The 22,512-nt window shown below is 34.4% G+C and overlaps 1 protein-coding gene and 1 non-coding gene across 2 annotated transcripts in view; both read right to left on the bottom strand.

Annotated features, from left to right (window-relative positions):
- The window catches only part of LOC129225817 (uncharacterized), a 210,804-nt gene that overhangs the window by 153,218 nt on the left and 35,074 nt on the right, over window positions 1-22,512 (bottom strand). The window lies entirely within an intron of this gene.
- Trnas-uga (transfer RNA serine (anticodon UGA)) lies at window positions 4,408-4,489 on the bottom strand. The gene has a single exon. It is a non-coding gene; the product is annotated as a tRNA-Ser (tRNA).

The following is a 22,512-nucleotide window of genomic DNA, read 5'->3' as shown; positions in this document are numbered from 1 at the left end:
ACTTCAATTTTGTCCACCTAAATCGGGCAAATCGGCCACTGTGCGACGTTACTCTATACCCTTTGACCCATCATGGAAAATTTCGAAATGACGGGCTTGTGTAGAGATTACCTTTTTTTGGGTGGTTTTACTACATTGAACTTTAAAATGTCTGACATTACTTTCATCAAATTGTAACAATAGCGCAGGGGCGAGATACGATCATTGCGGAAGGAGGCCTGAGATACTCTGACCCTGGAATACCGGTATTTAACTGAAGGGAACAAGCTGTTTCGTCTCAAAACTCGAAATACGAGGCGTGGAGTGTGTGTAGTCTTCGAGATCTTGGATGGAAACAAAAAGACTTTCATACTGGTTTAAAAGCAGAAATTTGGTGTTTCTGGTCTTCTCTCCCAGACGCCGCTGCGAATCCTTGTCCGATTAACCCTCTGTGACCCAGATTGTTTTTGTGAGGATCTAGTTTCTTCTCATCAGATCTTGGTTCGACGAAGTTCTTTTTATGGTACTTCGCTGGCTGGCCGGTTAGAGATGAATGGAAAGATGAGGATGGAGATATTACTTTATTGGTTATTTTTCTTCAACGATAACAATTTAATAGTTATTATAATAATTACCAAATTTTTAACAAACGAATAGCGGAAGATCTTTAGGTTACAGTGCTTATTTTCATGTATAAAAAGCCTAATTTCCCGGGCCTAAAATAACCCTAATAGCCCGGATTCACAACCGCTCAATGCTTTATACATTGAGGGAATGTTTTCGATTATACGTTTGCTCAGTTGGACAAAATAAGAGGGATTTTGTGTCCGGTTAATTGGATCGTTCAACTAATTGAAATTCGGATAATCAGCACTGAGATCAAAGAGCCCAAAAGTTGATAAAATGAAGGTTGAGAAAAACATGTTGGTACGTATTTTAAACTACATTTCTGCAGTTTATAACACTCGAAAACTCTTGCTGTGCTTCGAATAACCAAACAACCAACAAAATTCAGAAATAAACCAGCGCTGCGGAGTCAGAAGGGAAATGACCGACTCCGACTTCAAGATTTTTAGAGCCTTCGACTTCAACTCCTTCGGTTCAAAATTAGTCCAACACCGACTCCACGACTCCGAATATGACTCCACAACCCTGACAGAGCTGGTAATCCCGAAGGAAAATGACCAACTCCGACTCTTGGAATTATAAAAACATCGACTCCCGACACTGACTAGTTTCAGGCCCGACGAGATGATATGTCAGCCTAGTCGGAAACTAGAGGCCCGGGCCTTCGGGGGGGGGGAGGCACCACTAACGCAAAAAAAAGGAAAGAAAGAAAAGAAAAGAAAAATATAAAAAATTAATTTGAATTCTGAAATTTTGAATTCAAATTATGTTTTTCGCAATCACGAACTGAGACAGAACCCTACTCATTGGAGTTATTGTTTCTAGAAACGGCTCCTGTCCCCCCCCCCCCCAAGCCTGCCTCTCCTCCTGGGCGGTTACGTGTGCATAGTTGTGTGTGTGCATAGACCTGTGTGTGTGTGTGCGTAGACCTGTGTGTGTGTGCGTGGACCTGTGTGTATGCACGTAGACGTGTGTGAGGGTATGTGTGTGAAGTCGTGTGTGTGTATGTGTGTGAGCGTGCGTGTGTGTAGGACATGGACGCCTCCGACCAGGAGATCGGATAGCTCAAAACCGGAGCAGCCGCGCCGCCAGCAGAGGACGGTGGGCGGTGGTGCTGCAGAGGCTTCCGGTCCAAGTTGAAAAAGGCACGGACACCAAAAACGGTCAAATGAGAACAATAAGCAATCGTGATTGCTCAAAAAAAAGGAAAGGAGAAAAGAAAAAGGTGGGAGGACACGGGACTCCGAATAAGAGAAAACGTAAAGATTAAGTAAAATTTACTCTTTTGGCATTTTCTGTTGTGATACTTAAAATAGTTATTTGTTTTCTAGCAAGCAGTTTTGATTCCCCCCATTTTTTCCCCTTCTTTTTTCTTTTCACCCCTCCCCCTTTTTTGCGCTCTTTTTTCTTCACTCTAAAAACAACAATTTCAAAAATGACGAAAAAGTACTCAAATTTGAACCTATCGTGAGTCAAAATGGCTCCGACTACGTGGTATTCAAATTTGAAGCATTCAGACACTCAATTCAACACGTGAGCTCCATTTGAGGTATTTGTGCTCATTTTTGAATCAATGTGTAATAATTTCAAAACTGAGTATTATGTACTTATTTTTGAGTATGAAATAATTCAGCATACTATTCGAAAACATGGGTACTCATATATTTGAAACAAAAGGTTTCAAGAAAATTTGAAAGTAAGAATACTCATTTTTGAAAACTTAAATTTTCTCAGAGTTCTTTTTGGGGGCGGGAGGGGCCCGGCGACGTAACTGACAAGGGGCCCGCCTTGGCTTTTCAGGCCCTGACTAATTTTATTTACCTCAAAATCAGTCCGACTCTGACTCCGCAGCCCCGAAATAAACTTCCTCGAATAACGGAATATGAAATTCACAACACACAACGCTGACCACGTCATTTCCAGAAAATCGGCAGAGAAAAGGGCATAAAAACACAGCAGACTCAATTTCTGATACACCTCGAGGGCCAAGGCGATTACGGAGAGAGGAATGGTTCACGGCTTATTTATTATCCGCCGTATGAGAATCGATTACACTCCTTGCGAGAATAAGGGAAGTCTCTAATGAGTCTGAGCAGCGGAAACTGACCGCTGGGAGAAATAATGATGACAGCCAAGAACGCATGAAAAGACTGGCTCTGCACTTTTTCGTTTTCCCCCGCCCGCTCTTTATTAAAATGTAATGAAATTCAGGATTCGTTTTTCAATACGTCATTTCTTTCAGGATGTTTTCGCAATATAGTTTAATTTAAATTTTTTATAACAAATAAATATAACCCTTATGATGGTAAAATAATTAATACAAGGGATGAATATAAAACATTTTCCTTTAAGTATAAGCAAATAATTATATCTTTCTTAATCTAACTGCGCGAGGGTGAAATGTTTCCCTATTAATTTGCATTTTATTTCCGAACTTTTCAAGCCTGCCTTTTACTAGAACCCCCCCCCCCCCCCCATGATATGATGGGGCCAAATTGCCTTTCTGGGTCATTCCACGACAAAAGAACGACCCTCTGAAATTGACTTATCTTCGATTTCTACAAAATTTACGGGTTTGAGTCTACCTACGTGAAGATAGAATATTTTTTTTTTTAAAGATGTTTTTGACTTCAGTTTTTTGTGTGAGACTCCTCAAAATATTCGAAAAATGGCAAAAGTGACACTTTTGATAGTTACAAAAATTAGTTTTTCTCAGCTCTTATAGCAGCTAGAGTGTTGTACTAGGTGTCATTTTAAAGCTCTTTTAATAGGCTTTCATATGATAGGTCACTTGAAAGGTAACAAAACATTAATATTTCAAGGTCATGCAAATCATTATTTGACCTTGAATATTTTAAAAAGTAGATTTTTTAAAAATCTGAATAAAATATATATTTTGCTTACTAATGTGGTCTAAGCATGGTAAAAATTTCAGAATGGGACAGCTATGGGATCATACTGAAAATCAATTATGAAATATTTTGATTCCGCAGAGTAATGCTATTTTCCGAATGTGCTGTTGTTTATTCAAAAGGAATAATTAATTTTCAATACGATCTCACTGTTGTCCCATTCTAAAATTTTTACCACGCGTAAACCACATTAGTAAGCAAAAAATATATTTGTTCCATATCTTTAAAAAAATCTACTTTTTAAAATATTCAAGGTCAAATAATGATTTGCATGACCTTGAAACAGATCCCTGAAGGATCGAAAAATTCTTCATACAGAAAGAAAGTTGCTATAAAATTTTATCTCCTAAGAGGGGTCAATGTTACTTAATTATAAGCCATTAATGCACGTCAGTAAAATAAGTTGAACAGGTGGTTAAACACTTGAAAATGTTCAACTCATAATTATTCCATTAAGAATATTAAATTTTATAATAAAATATCCGGCATAATTTTTTTTTTTACTACACTGTTGAAATTCGATTCCTTTAAACTGCAGTACGTAATACACTGGGAATAACACAAAATATAACTTCCGAGAGAACAAGACTTTAGAAGCTATATAACTAATAATCAGAAAATATAATTGCAATATCTTTCCGAGGAGTAAAATGTAATAAGTCATAAAGGTTTCGTGTTTTCCTGAAATCATACTTTGAATTTCATTACATCAGAATAACAACAAAATAATAATTAATTTAAGTCAGATATGATAAATAACCCAACAACTCAGAAATTGAGTTTTTTTACTTTTATCCAAGACGTTAGATACATTTTTCTCTTTTGATGGAATCAATTATAACGCAGACAACAGAAAACTACATATATTGTATACAAGAAAAAAAAGTCTCGCAGCCGGTAGGATTCGAACCTACGCGGGGAAACCCCAATGGATTTCAAGTCCATCGCCTTAACCACTCGGCCACGACTGCTCGGTTGAGGAGTGTTAAACAAGTTTTATACGAGCTAACGGCAGAACGGCGCTCTTTATAGCTTTCGTTTCACTGTCACTTCGATTGTTGCCTTTTAATTTTCTATGATTTTATTTTTACCACTATTGGTGGGCTAACTCCTCTGCAACGAGCGAATTACCGCAACATGAAATTAACATAGCATATTGGCGAGAAATTCATCATCCATCTTTTGTAAATATACAGGTGAACCAAATGTTAACCCACCTTTTAATTTTCTACTACTGGCAAAACCGTGCGGGTACCACTAGTGAATAATGAAACACATTTTCTAAGTTTCATAATTGGTTTTCCAAATACAATTTTGATTAAACTGTAAAAGATTTGGAAAAGAAACAAGAGAATTCCGGAAGTTCTTGAAAAGAAAATTATTTTGTCAGATATTTTTATAACGGCTGTCGCTTTTTATTTATTTATTTATTTTATTTATTTATTTTTTTTTTTTTTTGAATCGATTTTTTTTTTTTTGAATAGATATTTCAAATCATACTTTTTTAAAAAACATTACCCAACTTCGGCATTATTTCAAAAGCATAACAAAAATGACAAGCGAACTGAATTATGCAATAGAGTGAAAAATTAGCTGTACTTTTGTAAACAATTATAGAAGAAATACGGAGCATTTACGTTAAGGTACGAAACAAAAAGATTTGCCGCAGTCGACCCAGATAAATATATATAAACTGAAAATGGAAGGCATGGAGAAATTCAAAATCGTTGGTCTCCATTTCCATCGCCCGAAATTTTACATTCAAATTATGTTTCCCAAACAATGCATGTTCTCTCACTATACTACGTCCAGTAGTCAGTCGTAAAAAGAAAAAGCGAAATTCGGAAAATTATTTTATTCATGACTTTAACCGGTACAATCCCTACTTCATGTGCTTTAGGATTTCTGCAACACTTTCTCTGTCTCTTTTTGATATCAATAATGCATTTTATTTGGTTCATGGCTTCGAAAGAAAAAAATAAAAGTTTTAGGCATGATTTGGATAAGTAGACAATAATAAATAAATGCATTTCCGTGTACAAGTCTTTACCGAGATTTTTGTTTTTTTTTTTTAACTTTTGCCTGCTTAAAATCATTTCCTGAATTACAAAATATTCTTGTTGCATCTATCAAGTAGCACTGTGTATGTGTACAGATATTTGCTGCACTCGCAAATCCCAATTAATGTATCAGGGGGCCCTAGGCAAAACGCTTTTTTGGGGACCCCTAAGTAGTTAACCGTAGAATTTTAGCTATTGCATAAAAACAATTTTGTCCATTTGGGGGCCCCTAAAGAGCGGGGGTCCTAGGCCATGGCCTAGCTGGCCTATTCAGTAATCAGGCCCGGCCCTGTGTACTGGATCTTCTGGCACGTCACTGAACTTTTGTATGAATCATTTCGATTAGTTTTGAATAATTCCTACAGTAATAGTAATTGAACAGAAATTGTCATTAGTTTTTTCTCCCAGATCGTTAAGAGATTAAAGTTGTTCATAACTCAAAAAGTATATCTTCAGAGCATTCTAAAAAGTGTACCATTCTACACCCAAAGCCGTTTTTATCTTGTACGTTCACACCATTCCAGTGAGTACAATACTCTTTAGAAAAGACAAATCTGTTCAATTTTTAATTTTTACTCCTTAACTAATATTTTTTCTAATTCCATAATTTGTCCAGATTTTACTAAATTTCTTCTCGTTCTTTAATTCCACCAGTTCTATATTTAAGATCAATTTGTTTTGTAATTCATTCATAATTTATTTTAATTTCCTTATTTTAAAATTTAATGACAGTATTTTCCACCATTTACCACTATCGTATTAATAATTAACGAAATGAACTTTTTATAAATACAGGGTCCGACAAATCGCGGGCGACTAAAAAAAAGTTTTTTTCAGAACAAGACTATTTCCCCCAGAAGCCTTTACTGCACTGAATTTTCCTAGACACTGAGAAATTATTTATCCGAAGCCTAAAATGTTTTCCTTGCTCCTGAGATTTTACAACTTTTGTCGGGCTCTCTCTCTCCCTATGTATGTGGGTTAAAACATTTATGATGAGCGGAGGGTGTACGTGTGTATTTATTATCAGGGGTCTGGCCAGGGGATATTTGGGTCCGTTAACGGACCCTTCACAAAAATCCGATCAACCAAAACGGACCTTTCAGAAAATCCCGATCAAACAAAACGGACCTTTCACAAAATCCCGATCAAACAAAACGGACCCTTCACAAAATTCTGATAAACAAGATCAGATCTGTCACAAATTGTTTATTGAAAGAGCAAATCTGAAAGCAAAAAAACGCATATTTCTGTGTATAAACCGATAATTTTTGGAACCTTTTTTTAAGTCAAATTAGAGGGATCAGCTTATACAAAATCGGCTAATTTTGAAAAAAAGACAAAATCGGCACTCTTGCGATGCTCCTGCAAGCGATAAATAATTGCTACTGCCAAATAAATATAATGGTTGTTTGTTTTATCACAGCTAATTAGCAGCGGTGTTGTTGTAAACTTTTTTGAAAAGGCATTGGTAAGCACTTTTCTCCGCTCATGATTTAATAAACAATAATAATATATATATCTGCGAAATGAACTTAGAACTGCAAAGGGATAGTAAGGGTGAGGAAAAAATATGATCGCTTCAGATAGGGTTACCAACTTCAAAACTATCACCACTTAGTGTCTGGCGTTGAACCTTTATAATGACTTGATTAGAAAATATTCTCATCATTTTGTCGGCTTGTCAATATTTGCGTTTTTACGGTGCGGTGCGATGTTTGATTGTTACTTTGGGAGAAAATTATATGGGTTTTGATTTTTCGATGCTAACAAGGATGATTAACTTTAAATAAACTCTTTTAATTACCGTTTTTTTTCTTTAGATGTCTACATTTTGAAAAATGCAATCTTTTAACATCCGATATGAGAATCATATTTTGTTCTTTTTTCAAGCTAACTTCGCTTTATTAGGATTCAAATAAATGAAAAGTCTCTTTATTTAACTCTCATTTCAAGTTTTTAAAGCAAAATTCCATTTTCTGTAATGAGTCAAAAATAAAAATGCTGAATAGATGGTTTATTTTATTTTATTATTATTTTTTTGGGGGGGGAGGGGGTCAACTGTGTCCACAGATATTAATGATATGTTATCATAGGACTCTAAAATGAAATTTTAAAATAATTTTATCGAAAATATTTCTTTTACAAGCCGTTTTTATACTTTTGATGCCTTCACTTTGAGAATTGCGATATCTTTGCATCCGCTATGGGAATCCGATTTTTCGAACTTTTGATGATTATTACGCTTTGTTAAGAGGTAAACAATTGAAATATCTTTTTATTTTTGTTAAAATCACGGAATTTATAAGTTTTAAACGAAATTCTGTGCTTTTTAAGAGTGTCTTGGGTCAAAAAGTTGAATGCCGAACTCTATTCTGAATTTTGTTTTATTTATTTATATTTTTGTTACTATTATTTTAAATACTGTACAGAAATATATCTAGTATAATTTAACATAATGCAGAATTGTAGATAAATATTGATACTTGAATGAGCGATGCCCCCCCCCCCCCCGCCAAATATCAGAAAAAAAATCCAGAATGATTTTCTCGTCATAGAAGAGGAAAACACTCAGCTCTAAGTTTAATTGATGCAGTTTGTGCCATCTCTAAATTCTAAAATTTCGTTTTAACATTTTTTTTTTTTTTTTTTTTTTTGCGAAATTTTTTGATTTTTCACAAAATTAATTCATTTTTCACAAAATTATTTGATTTTTCACAAAAAACGGACTCTGAAAAATCCTGGACAGACCCCTGATTATATAGTCGAGTCCGGACTTACGCGAGGGATGCGTTCCAAGATCCCTCTCGATTTTCTTGACTTTTAAAATTGTACATATGAGCGATTCACTCATGCCTTTTTTAATTGTCGTGCTACTTTCGACGCATTTTATTGTTGTTCAAGCACATAATCTTTAGCTTTTCTTTAATTGTCAGAAACTTTTTCTTTTCCTCTTTCGATCTTCACAAGATGAAACATCGCTGTTAGGTGTCATTATATTTCAACAACTTTCATATTTGGAATGAAAAAAAATGGTAAATGAGGAGTAGTTATTTGTATAGGCGATGTATCTGACTAGTACAAGGTGTGGGAACTTCCACTCTCAGTGATGCTAAAGGGATGAAGGTCCATTCACGAAAAAAAAAATTAGTATTCAATAACAAAGCCGATACTTACAGACCGTGATTCCCTTCCGAAAATTTTCGTGTTGCGGACGAGAAATTCGTGTTATGTCTAAAATTCTTTACTGATGAAAAAATGCGCGTTATAGCCATTTCGCGTAAGTCGGATCGCTTTGTAGCGGGAGTCGACTGTAGTTGAATGACCAGGGCTGTGGAGTCGGGGTAGGATAGATTTTGGCAAAAAAGAAATCGGAGTCGGGAGTCGAAAACTTTAAAATTTCAAAAGGCGGAGTCGGTCTATAACTCTGCCAGGACCGAGGTTAAAAAAGTCCGAGTCGGACTGATTTTGGGGCAAAGAAGTCAGAGTCGAAGGTTTAAAATTTCAGAAGTCGGAGCCGGAGACTATCATTTTCCTTTTGACTCCGCATCCCTGAGAACTACAAGAATTTTCTTGCATCTGCATCATCGAAAGGTCAAAGCCTTTCCACTGTTCTCCCGACGAAGTACATATCAGTAGCCACAGAGCCCACCAAATAAAATCGAATCGCTTTTATTCACCATTAAAATTCCCTGTTTTTTGTCCTTAAATGGAATCGAAACCCATATAACACACAGGCTCCCATTTCGTCCGTTATTTTCGGACAATATGGGAAGCAAATAGCTTTCCTCTCTCCAGCCTTCATTGCATGGGCGCTGTGTTTCATATTATCCGATCAAACTTTCCGTTGCAATGATGGGGCAATTTTTAAGGCTTGAAGTGCTTCCATTACGGCGAGTAACCACCCGTATCTTCGGGAAGAAACTCCTCTATCACGCAGTTTCGCGCCACAAACAAAATGGGTCAAACCACAGGATAGATGGCAGTAAATTCACAGAACGCGAAAATATCACTTAATAGGAGGAAAGAAATGTTTTCCAACAACTATTTTTTGTCGGATCTGAGATAAACGAAACGGTATTTTTATCAATATCTACGTGGAAAATACAAGTTTCGTATCATTTGGGTTGTGTTCAATTGCGTGTTATAAACATTTCAAACTGACTGTCAATTTGGTCCCATGTGTAGCATACTACTTAGACGTTGCATAACCATTGTTATGCCATTTACCCCTTGCATCACCTATGTTTGAAATACACAAACGATACACAGATGTATAGCCTAGATTACAAGTGTACCGGGGATTCATCCCCCCCCTAAGGGCAAGGGCGCCCCACCAAATATCGCGAAGAGCCCCCCCCCAAAAAAGCAAGAGCCCCCTCCCCAAAAAAGTGAAAAAATACCCTTTAAAACAGCCCCCCTAAAAATTTCAATGGCTCAGTCTGCGCCATGAGCCGTCTAGGTGGGCACCCCTACAAGTATGCTTAGCTGACTAGAGGTTGACATAGATGCGAACACTACTATTTACTGACATACAACAGAAGGCCTGAAGGGCAAGAAATTTTGATTTCTTGTGGAACCCTGATTAAGAAATGATGCGTTTATAATAAAGATGCCTACCAAAATACACTCTATAACAAAAAAAATCGACGCACCAAGAAGCAATCATCCGATTGCTTTGAAATTTTGTAGGCATGAGTGTTTTGACCAGATACGAAAATGGTTAAAATTTGGTGTCCAATGAGTAAATAGTTTGATTTCCAGAGCATCGAAAATATATAAAGTATATAAAAAGTAATGGACTTCATATTCGAATTCAGTTTCGCGTTATTTCGATTTTACTAAAAAATTTCAAAGTGTACGATCACTTTTGGGAGCCACTGTATTTCGACACCTGGATTTAACGAAAGCAAAAAAAAAAAAAAAAAAGAAAAAGAAAAAATGCATAAAAGTGCAGTAGAGGGGGGGGGGGGCGCAAGGAGACGTCGTATCCTGAAGTATTTTGCTTTTTATTGCACAAACAATGTAAATGAAATGTAAATTTGTTTCAAATAACATTTGGTTATAATATTTTTTTTCCAACTATAAATAAGTGCACCAATGTATGTTATCTGATATTCGACGCATTTAGTTTTGAAATACCTGGATTTAACGAAAGCAAAAAAGAGAGAGAGAGAAGAATATGCATGGGAAAGAAATGTATAAAACGTGTTAATTAGAAGGACACCTGACGCGTCTAATATTTTTAACACCTGGATTTGAAGAAAGCAAAAAGAAGAAATGCATATAGAAATAAACCTACGACACATGTTATCTGATATTCAACGCGTCTAATATTCTCAACATCTGGATTAACGAAAGCAATGTACGACCACCATTAAATAAACGAAGGGAAAAAAAACCTCCTCTCCTAGACATTCCAGCCATGAACATAAGATACGATGTGTTCATACTCCGGAATCAAATGTCAGGAGAGCCGCTTTTCAGAACAAATGAAAATTGTCATTTAAAGTTCAGGCACAGCACAGCTTCTTTACTTGAGCAGCGGAAGAAAAGACATTTCGTGTCAAGAATGAAAATTCCTCCGCGTCTCCAATGTGAACATTTCCTTCCCACCTTCTTCTTTTGTTCTTTTTTTAGTCGTAAAACACGTAGACCTTTTATTTTATTAATTCGAGGCCTATTCTTTCTTCCGGTGCTGCTGGATGGGGGAAGGATGAAAAAAAAAAGGGAAGGAATATCTTGGCGGAATTTTATTCCGAGCACGAATTCACACCGAAGAATATGAATGCCCGGGGTCGTCGACGGAGACATTCTACAAACACACTTTTTTCGATAATTGTGCGTGATGGGAATCGTTTGTTGTGGTTTAGAATTACGGTTCATTATCGAGGTTCTGGTGGTCGGTGGATTCAATTATGTGCTTTACATGGAGTTGGTCGTACGAATGGAGCAGATATATTGAAAATCGAAGTCTATTAGGAGAGAAAGTAAACAAACATTTTTTTGATGCGTTGAAAGGTTGAAATCGTGTCTTTTATCCCCAGTTCATTCAAAAACATCGCGCTGGAAAAAAAATACAGATGACGTTGATTACAAAAGTCAAAATACAGTATGACCTCGATTTAACGATTTCCTCAATTGAATGATATATTTCACTAGTCCGGATTTAACTGCTTAACTGATGTACAGAATAACTTCGATTTAATGATACCCAATTTAACGATTTCCTCAATTTAATGATACATTTCACTAGTCCGGATTTAACTGCTTAACTGATGTACAGAATAATTTCGATTTAACGATACCCAATTTAACGATTTCCTCAATTTAATGATATATTTCACTAGTCCGGATTTAACTGCTTAACTGATGTACAGAATAATTTCGATTTAACGATACCCATTTAACGATTTCTTCAATTTTATGATACATTTCACCTGGTCCAGATTTCACTGTATTGAATCATCCTTACATATATTTCGCTCCCCATTAAAAAATTTTTGGACCATCTTCAGGCTCGCGCCCGGGCCAACAAGTGTCATTTCCCACCTGTATTTAATGTCTATGCTCCTCGATTTAACGATATCCTTGATTTAATAATAGCTTTTTCCAGTCCCTTGACAATCTTTAAATCGAGGTTATACTGTATATGCTTCTCGATTTAACGATATCCTAGATCTAACGATAATTTTTCCCATCCCTTGACAATCGTTAAATCGGAGTTATACTGTACTTAACTTTTGAAAAATGAAATGACCAACTCTGAATTTTATAAAATTAGCAATCACAGATATACAATTCCCTATTACTCCATACGTTCCTTCTCACTTTTTAAATTGATAATTTCAAAACAAAAAACGTGACGATACATTTGTGTTCCTTTTGCATGATGTTAAATACGAATAAAAGTTCTAAAAAGATAAGGCTGAAAGTCATGCAAAATTAAAACTTTTAGAAACGTGGAATAATCAACAAAAATTAGAACTTGTAGACATAGAAAATACAAGAACATTTCAAAAATATGAAAAACAATGACTCAAAACCTGGTTGCAGTCCTTGATTGCGAAAACAATTTAGTAAGAAACAAATTTATCTTATTATTATTAATGTTTGATTCACTGATAACGCATTCGAATACAACAGATGAAGCACTTTTTCTCCACAATTTCATGCCAAACAAATAGCTAGAGACAAACAGCGCAAAGATGTTACAGATTAAAAGAATTCCGTGATCTAGAGCGTAGCACTGTTAGCATCTTCCCTTATATTATTTTTAATGAAAAGAGTCATTTTTTAAAAACAAACAAACACAGCGACGTAAGCGGAAAACTCGAAGAAACAAATGATACTGCTTTTCAAAATACATATGGCAGAAGGAGTTTTCTTGGCAATGTTCAGTTTTTACAACCTGACTAAACTCTTTTTCCACAATTTTAATTACGAAACTTCTCAGAAAGAGTGCAGTGTTTTCGTTTTGTACGTAATCCAATTAATTATTTCTTTCGGAATTAATCTCTCAAATAAAGTGTATAAAAATCTTTTTTAATTAACTCCTTCCGCTTTATTTCCAGTCGTATGTTAGTGATTTTTCTTTCTTTCTTTTTTTTAGGTAAGTCAGAACAAAATAGAGCGGTTTCTTGCTAAAACTCGTAACTTTCACTGTCTCCGGAACAACTAAAACTCATTCATCCTCAGTGTGATGCCATTTAACAACAACAAAAAAAAAAAAAAAAATCCTTTTCTGGATAATTAAATTCATAAAATGGAATATTTTTATCTGGACTGATTTCTCTCGACGCAAACGTCTGGTAGAGACGTCAGTTTTTTCCTCCAGTTAAAAAATGGAAACAATTAACTTCAGACAGAATTAAAAGTCATTAATAAAGGGCAGCAAGGTTAATTATGCTCTCGCATTCTTTTCGTTTTAGCTTTGTCATCAAAGCTCCTTATGAGCTAATATATGACTGGGATAACTTCGTTATTGCAATCGTAAGGAACGATAATTTTTTCAAAAAAGAAAGAAAGAGCAGCTGGAGCCATGAGTTTCGAAATTAAATTCAGTACAAGATTGTCCAAAGATTTTAATCGTCACAATCGGTCGTTTTTCAGGGGTCTTTGCAAAACAAATTACATTAGCAGTAAGATTTATATTTTTTTCTTCTTCCAATTGCGAAATTAAAAAATATACACGTTTTCTTTTCATTTAGTTACTTATTGGGATGATCTATATCAGGGGTTCTCAAACTTTTAGACATTGCGACCCCTTTTTTAGATTAAGTATTTTGGCGACCCTCCAAAGTTTTAACTCTGTCAAAACCCCCCTAAAACAATAACTAAAAACTACACAAATCGTTAAGTTTTATCCTTAGAAACACAAGTAACTAGTAAAATAAACAAAAGTTTTTGTCTCTTGAATATTTTATAATAAGATACAGTAGTAGACCTTAGTGATTTTATAATCTTGCAGTAGTTTTATAACAGTTTTTGATCTGTTTTTGTGCTTTTTTGTGCATTTGCTATGTTTATATTAAAAACACCACAATAAATTAAATTTCTTAAAATTTTCTACCACATCTCGCGATTCCCCCCCTCCTCACATCCCGCGACCCTCCTGGGGGGTCGCGACCCACCGTTTGAGAAACCCTGATCTATGTATATTGTCAATCAACCATGGGTATTTTGGAGAGAGGGTCATATCAGGCTTCTGTAAACTATCACAGAGGCAATTGGCGGAAACAGAACTCGTCGGCCGCTCAAGCTCAAGTCACTAAGACCAAAACTCCAGTTTTGAGACAAAATCAATTGAAAGTTTTAAATCGTTATGAGAAACAGCAAAATCATTTTACAGGCACCTAACTCGTACAATACGTATCTTTTAAATTTTATAATTGGTTTACATCGTGAAATAACTAATTGTAAAGTCTAATTTATTTCAGTGATCTATACCTTTTTTTTTTTTTGTGTGTGTGTGTGTGTGGACTTTTACCGGAAGCAAAATGCCTACAAATTTGAAAAAGATGTATGAAAAGTCCCATGGGTTAGCACTTTTGTGTTTAAGAGGCTTATATTTATAAGTTTAAACAGTTTTCCGTGATTACATAATCTTCAGTCTCCGACAAAGGCTTTTTTTTTTTTTTTTTTCCAATTCATTCTTACGGTTAAATTACGAATTCAATTCACGGCAATTTTTCATATATTCTACGTTTGTACACATTATAATTAAGTAATAAGATTTTTGAGAACTTTCGCTTTTTCTGTTCTGACGTTTAATTTTGATTCCCTTTCATTATGCAGAGTTTATTCATTTATTCAGGAAATAATGCTTCCTGAGGAATTGCAACCGTTTTGAGAACGTGAGCAAATTTACGATGCTTCTTTTTAAAACGCTCTCGTGTTGCCTAGATTATTCTACAAGTAGATATTGTTAATTATTGTCGTTGCACAAAATTAGTTTGGCAGTAAAAAAATTAATTGGGGGGACGGCGCCTAGGACTACGCAATTCATCACTCAGTTATTATAATTTTGATAACCAGGGACTCTGAATGCACATTTTTAAAAGCATTGTCACTGAAAACGAATCAGAGCCGCCAAAGCTAGGGATATCCCTTAAGATCTTGGGTTGCTGTGATTTTGGTCGGAAATCTTGTGTTTTGGGCTTCATTGATGAAAAATATATATTTATTAGATATTTTAACGATAAAACATAAGATTTACATTAAAATATAATTTTTTGGTTCAGCAACCTAGGCTGGAGGTTTCTTTATGTCATAGGTATTTAATGACTGTTGCTCAATCTATTTGCACGGGTCTAATCCATTTTAATGTATATATTTGCACTGCATTACCGGAACTTCAAACGTAGGGTTTTGATTTTTATAAATTCGAATATGAGAAACCAGTTTGTATCAATCATGATATGAAGCATCAACTACCTAAAAACGTACTTGAAAAATAATGATTTGTACGTGAATATGTACAAATCATTATTTTTCAAACTCAAGAAAACATTTTAGAAAAGCTGATACTTCATAAAGGCCCATTACAATCTTATGTATCAGAATTAAAAGTCGAAGTTTATAATTCCGGAGAATAAAGTGCAAATATATGCACAAAAAGGTCTAATTTGTGCAAATAGATGAAGCTCTTTCTGTCTTGTGTTATTTGTGTAATTATATCAAGACATATTTTTAATTTCTTAAAATTTATTTATTTGTTTATTTAATGCTACAGACGACTTGACACCGTTTTTAAACAAATGTTTCCGAAAAACAATTATTGAGAGATCAATTTTAGTATTCATCATCACCTTTTTCTACTTCATTTTTAAGATGAACCTTCGACCAGCTACAATAGTAACAATTACAAAAAGTAAATAAATTTTAAGAATTATGAGGTTTTCTTGCCTAGATCTATGATATTTTACGAGTCCTATCTCCAGTTTCGCGGAAACATACCTTTCGCTGCGACTTCTTGATGAATGCCATGCACAATCAGGGTATCCAGCGGCCCACCTCTATTGAACGAATAGGCCTTCCGCGTCTCCTGTATGTCGAAAAAGATGTTCATGACCTAAGCCGGATTTAGCATCTCTTTTCAAAGCGCGAGCACGAACAAAGGGGAGGAATACAAATTGAGGAACAAGTATCATCGAAAAGGATTCCGTAAGAAAGCAAGCGAGTTGATTATACTAATTGTCGCTTCTTAAATAAAAACGAGAACTATTGGTAATTTTAATTGGAGTTAACCTCAGTTGCATAAGTAACGCGACGCTGCGACGTACGTCGTAGGTTATTCTTGTCTTGAGAAAATCTGCACATTCTTTTTAAGGCGAAAAAATGCATATTAAATAAATAAAAATTAAGAAAAAATTTAAATTTTAGAGAATGAAGATTTGTACCGTATTTTCTGGGATATGATCCACACAGATCGAGCGCACTTGCAGTATTTAAGTTTAGTATCTCCTTTTCAAACATTTCTACCATAAAAAGTCAACAAAAGAGTAAATAAATAAATAAATCATATTCAAAACACAAAAACTAACAAACGTAATAATTTACGAATTTAAACAACAAAATTCATAAAGTTGGTTTGCGTGAATTACTTCTCTTTTTCGTAGTTCAACTAATTTTCTATACAGGGTCATTTCATAGTGACTAACGTAACATTCGCAGCTGATTTTTTACCTCTTTTTACCCGAGAGTAAAAAGATTTTTTTTTTTTTTTTTAATATGCAGATTTAAAATGTACAAGGTGACTATTTTTCATTTCTACCAAGAATTTGAAGCAAAATAATTGCTGATAGGTATTTTTTTTCAGCAAAAAAAAAAAAAAAAAGCATTGTGACTAACGTAACATTTTTGCTACCCCTGAAACAATGCTTGAGTTACGAGGCAAATTTTTATGAAAGTTGCTCAGGCATTTAAAATTGGCTAATATATTTGTAAAAGGTAAACAGTTTATTTTTAAAAATGTACTACAGATTTATTACAGCTGAATCTTTTTTGGCCCTTAAAGGTACTTTTACAAAAGACTGTGTGTGACTACCGTAACGTGACTAACATAATCATCGAATAACCAGCAATGCATGCATATGAAAAAACTTTTTGTAATTAATCTCTTACTCTTACATTACTTTTACACTTTTTAGGAACTTTTTTTATGTTGCATTATGGTTCTTTCTAACTATTTTTCTACATTAATAAGAAATTGAATGTAATCATTCAGTTCTATTAACTCAATTTTAATGTGCAAAAAAAAAAAAAAAAAAAGGGAAGAAAGAAAAGAAAAAAAAAAACTGCTTTTACTAACTGAATAACATTATTTTTGGGCTAATTGAATCCTAAATATCTCTCTTTCAAAAATTAAACTTTACACAAGTTGATAGTTTCACCAAATTCTAGTATTTTGCCAATATAGTAGTTATCGTCATAAGAAACTCTGTAGTACTTTTCAACGACATATTATTCTTCAAGGTTTACTGATTCATCAAACGAATAGTATTGTACACATTTTTTTTTTAGTATTACATTTTTTAATTCAGGAATTAAAATGTAATATTGAAAAAAAATGTTCAAACATTTTTGCAAAATGCATTTTAATTCCAGATATCACCGCAAATGTTTAAATTTTCTAAATGATCATTCATGCATTTTCTGTAATATGCTGCAGCAGCGTTTATTGTCACTGTATCATGTAACATCTTCAAATGTTTTCCAACGAGCTGCCATTACTTCATTGTAATAATAAGTGGAGATATTTCCTAAAAAATATAAACGTTCTCCTTTGTTAAGATTATCTTTCAATTTTCTTAGTTCTTTAGCTTGGATTCTTGTGTTGAATGCATATTCATCAGAGAACTCGTTTTGCTTTACAAACCCTTAAAAATAATGATTCTTCTTTAAATTGGAAGTATTTCTTTTAAAAAAAACCTTTAAAAAAGGCTTTTTTCATGTAGACAGAAGGCCTACATTGTAACACACACATTACTGGTATTATTCAATCTAAATATTTTTAATCAATGCAAAATGTCTACTTAATCAAAATTGTCAACGAAAACGTAAATTAAATTAAATACGTTTTAAATATAAGCAGTCATTTTTAAAATGTCACGTTAGTCATATCTAAACCGTTACGTTAGTCACAGCACAAATGTTACGTTAGGGACACTAATTATTTTATATCTACTGTGTGTAAAAAAAATATTTTGCCCTTTTTAAGTAGATATGATACAGATGTAAGAAAATAAATAGATTCAATCATCTGATTTAGTTTTTAAACAAAAAATAATACATTTTCGTGACTAACTTGACGCATATATTTTCAGTGAAATAACCAAACTAATTAAAACACTTTTCTTATAATATATGTAAAAAGAACAGTCAATTTTATTGGACCAACATCTAAGCTTTTAGAATAAACATAGTTCCTTTAAAAATTTGCAAAACCTTTTACATTACGCAGGAAAACTTGGACGCAAATTTTCTTGCATCTATATGCTAACTAGTAAGCCTTTTCTACAACCTCGCACGTTTAGAACCTGAAGAAAAGCACTGAATGAAATTTTTGCGAACTTTTACTGGATTTATGTATTAGAAAGAAAGCTGAATGAAATAATAGGCCACAATTAGGGCTTTGTGGGGAAAACATTTCTGAGGCTGACGCTGACTCTGGAATGACCATAAATTCAATTTCTAAAAGTTCTACTTTCGGAATATTTCAGTTTTCAATTTTTTTTAAGTCTCTAACAGTACTTCCACGTTTGTGGTGTTTATGATAAAAACCTACTTTCACAAAATTTTTTTTAAATGCCCTTATGTTCGTTAAAATTACGAAATTGATCGCTTTTAAAACATCAATAAATGTATCACAGTAGCGAAAACGTGTGTTAACCCTTAAACGCCTGATTTTTAATAATCGTTTCAAAAATGTTCTTCGGCTTTCATTTCTTGTTTAAATCATAGGGGAAATGCATCTAAAAATCTTATTTTAATGCAAGTATAGTTTGCGTTTAAACAAACATTTGGAAACATTGTAATGAACCTAAAAAGCAACAAATACGTTTCAGAAAAAGATACCTTTCAGACAGTTGGTGGGACATTTTTAATCGTTGTCGAAAACAAATATGAATGACTGTAATTATGAAGCTAATTGTTAAAATAACAAATTAGTTTCAAGGCTGAACTTACGCAAGAATAAATGAGTAGATTTTGGGCTTTTTTGAAAAGTTTTCAAATGATATAGGCTTTTCTTGATTCACGTCATCCGTTTAAAAGTTTTTTAGTGGTTACATATATTAGTGGTTAACACTTCTGTTAGTAATTTTCCGAAGAGGGGGAAAAAAAATCAAGAAATACTGCTTTAACTCTGAATACTGTAAAAGCACTTATTTTTGCGCGACTTTGATTTTCGCGAGCCCGTCATCATGGCAAAAATGTAAGCCTCGCGAAATATTTCATTTTTATACATTTTATCAACTTTCGGTTCTGCTCGTATAAAATTTGAGAAATTTTCAGCTCAGAAAATTAGTGCTTTTACAGCAAACAAATTCGTAAAGATATACTTAAATATCAACTTTCCTTCGACTTTTCACGCCTGTTTGGAAAAAAAAATTTCCCTTCAGGGTGGAACAAGAATAACCTCTCTCTCTCTTTTTATTATTATTGTATTTTTAAGCACCTTCTCCACCACGTGGAAGAACCCTCAGATTTTATTACACGAGTATGCGCTGTTAACTCGTCTCCTTTGTTGGCCTCGCGTACAAAACCGAACTGGTTTCTGAGGTCGTCTCATGGAAAGGAGAGCACCAGCTTGTTTTTCGAAAAAAAAAAAAAAAAGCTAAACACATGGGGAAGATATTCGCGTGACTGGCGAGGAGAGGTAACAAAAGGGCAGAGCGAATGTTTCGTTTAATTGCAACACATTTATTCGCTTTCTAGCGGGCCATTACATATTCAGATGGCTCATTTGTTCAAGTGGCAATCAGTGAGCGACATTTAAATACTGTGTTTAAATCGAATTTTTCCACGAAACGAAATTGCCGGCAAAATTGTCAGAGCCCTCATTGCAGGTGAAAGAAGAAAGAAAAAAAGAGAAGACATAAGTGATTAAAGATGATAGAAAATTCCTGTTTCAAAGCTACAAGGGAGAATATTGCTTCATGCGTTATAGCAGAACAAGGAAACATTGCAAAAGAAGGACTTGAGTGCAAGATCAAGTCATTTCTATCAGTCCTAACTCCGAACACCAGTATGAACATTATTTTGCATAGCAAATCCTTTATAAAATACGAGGGTCAGTCAAAAAGTTAATTGCATTCCTCAAGAAAACTAAACAGGATAGAAATTTTGCAATAATTTTATTGGTACCTTTAAGTTCCATTCAAAATCTCGACTACTTTTCAACATTTCAACGCAACCACCTCCGTTTTTAAGCATTTTTCAAGGCGTGGTACAAGTGTATCGATGCCTGCTGCAAAGAAATCCCGTCCAATGTCCGATAACCATTGTTCGGTTGCAGGTTCAGGTAAACATGTCAGTTCGGGAACATGTAAACAGACAGTTCGGTAAACATGTTTCACTTCGTCAACTTAAAGAAATTTAAGGTGATCCGGCAATAATTTTATGCATACTTCCCTGAGAAATATCCAGTTCATTTGAGATTTCGTCTATCATTATGCATCTGTTTGCAAGAATGCATTCATTCACGATTTCCGAATTTGTTGCAGTTTTGTCCGAATTTGTCTTCCCTCGTGCTCAGCGTCGTCGTCGTCAATATCTGTACGTCCATTCTGGAACATGTTGAATATTTCGCGCTAGCTTAACGTGACATTGAATTTTCACCGTGCACTTCATGAAACTGCCCACAAATTTCAGAGCAGTTGCAGCTTTTTACCCACAAAAAACGAATCACTACTGACTGCACGCATTTCTAATTTGGACGCTATACTTGCAGCTGTCGAAACATGTTTACGACTGATTATCAGAAAAACTAAACTTGCCACAGGGAAGCCGTTACATCACATGATAAAGGTACTGTATGAAGTGTTGCCACAGTGTCATTAAAATAGTCTTAGACGAAACATATTTACGAAGTAGTGCAACTAACTGTTTCAAAGCTACGGGGTAGCTTGGTTGATGTCCAAGAGTTGATTAGACTTGAGTAGAAGACTAAGTTACAGAAGAATGAGAAAAAATAACAAAAGAAAACTTACGTTACAGTACCGTCTTATCATTTCAATCAGTTTTTAATTCCAACCATCATTATGGACATTATTTTGTAAAACAAATTTTTTGTGGAACAAAATCACCGTCAAAACTATGTGTGTCCTAATACTAGGTAAAAATCAAGAAGACAGTTAAAAAGACATAAATTAATTAGGAGGACGACAGAAAATTGCTGTTTTAAAAAAACAGCAGAAGAGCATCTTGCCAACTCTAAAGAGTTGGTTAGAGATTTACCAAGTTTTTAATTAGAAGACTTACTACGTTGCAGAAGAATGAGAACACATAGCAAAAGAAAGACTTGTGTAACCAGAGCCTCCTCGTCATTTACCCCAGTCCTTAACTCCAATCATTGTGGACATTGTTTTGTCCCCAGACTTCGACTTCTTTACCCCAAAATCAGTCAGACTTCGACTCCACAGCCTTGGTTTTATTGCAGCATAACTATTCGGATAAACGTTTATTTTTTATAGTCTTAGTTTGCCAGACCAATAAAATTAAAGTGCTGTAAGATGTTTTATGTTATAACTAGTGGTACCCGCACGGCTTTGCCCGTAGTTGAAAATTAAAAGGTCATTCGGTTCGCCTGTATATTTACAAATAATGGATGATGAATTTCTCGCCAATTGGCTATGTTCATTCGCTCTCTTATTCCACGTCATGATTATTTCGTAATTTACTCGTCCATCTTTATGATAATTTTTCTCCAGTAAATGTTCTTAAAATTGAAACAGAAAAAGAATAAAATCGAATTTTCGAAAAATCACTTCGGGGTGCACACTCCCATGCTACAAACTAACTTTGTGCCAAATTTCATGAAAATCGGCCGAACGGTCTAGGCGCTATGCGCGTCACAGAGATCCAGACATCCTCCAGACAGAGAGACTTTGAGCTTTATTATTAGTAAAGATGAATAAATATATGTTCCACTTTAAACTTAAAGATTGTTTGAAAAACCCAGAAAATGAAACATTTTTGCTGAACAGAATCATAAAATTTGATGACTACGAAAAAAACCCAAATTTGAGTAGGAAAAGCCAAAAATTTTAGCGCGATGAAAAGGCAAGTAAAAGGCTCGTGGGCAGTAATGCAGATCACAAAACATTCTTTACTAGGCCCAAACTTAAAAGTTTCTTAAAAATTTCTTTAAATGTCAAAATACGAAATTACAAAATTCAAAACTTCTTCGTTTAAATCCGTTTACACATAAA

This window comes from Uloborus diversus, chromosome 7, assembly GCF_026930045.1.
Source record: "Uloborus diversus isolate 005 chromosome 7, Udiv.v.3.1, whole genome shotgun sequence".
Taxonomy (NCBI): Eukaryota; Metazoa; Arthropoda; class Arachnida; order Araneae; family Uloboridae; genus Uloborus; species Uloborus diversus.
The sequence above is the reverse complement of the archived record's forward strand: the minus strand, read 5'-3'. Positions and strand labels throughout refer to the sequence as shown.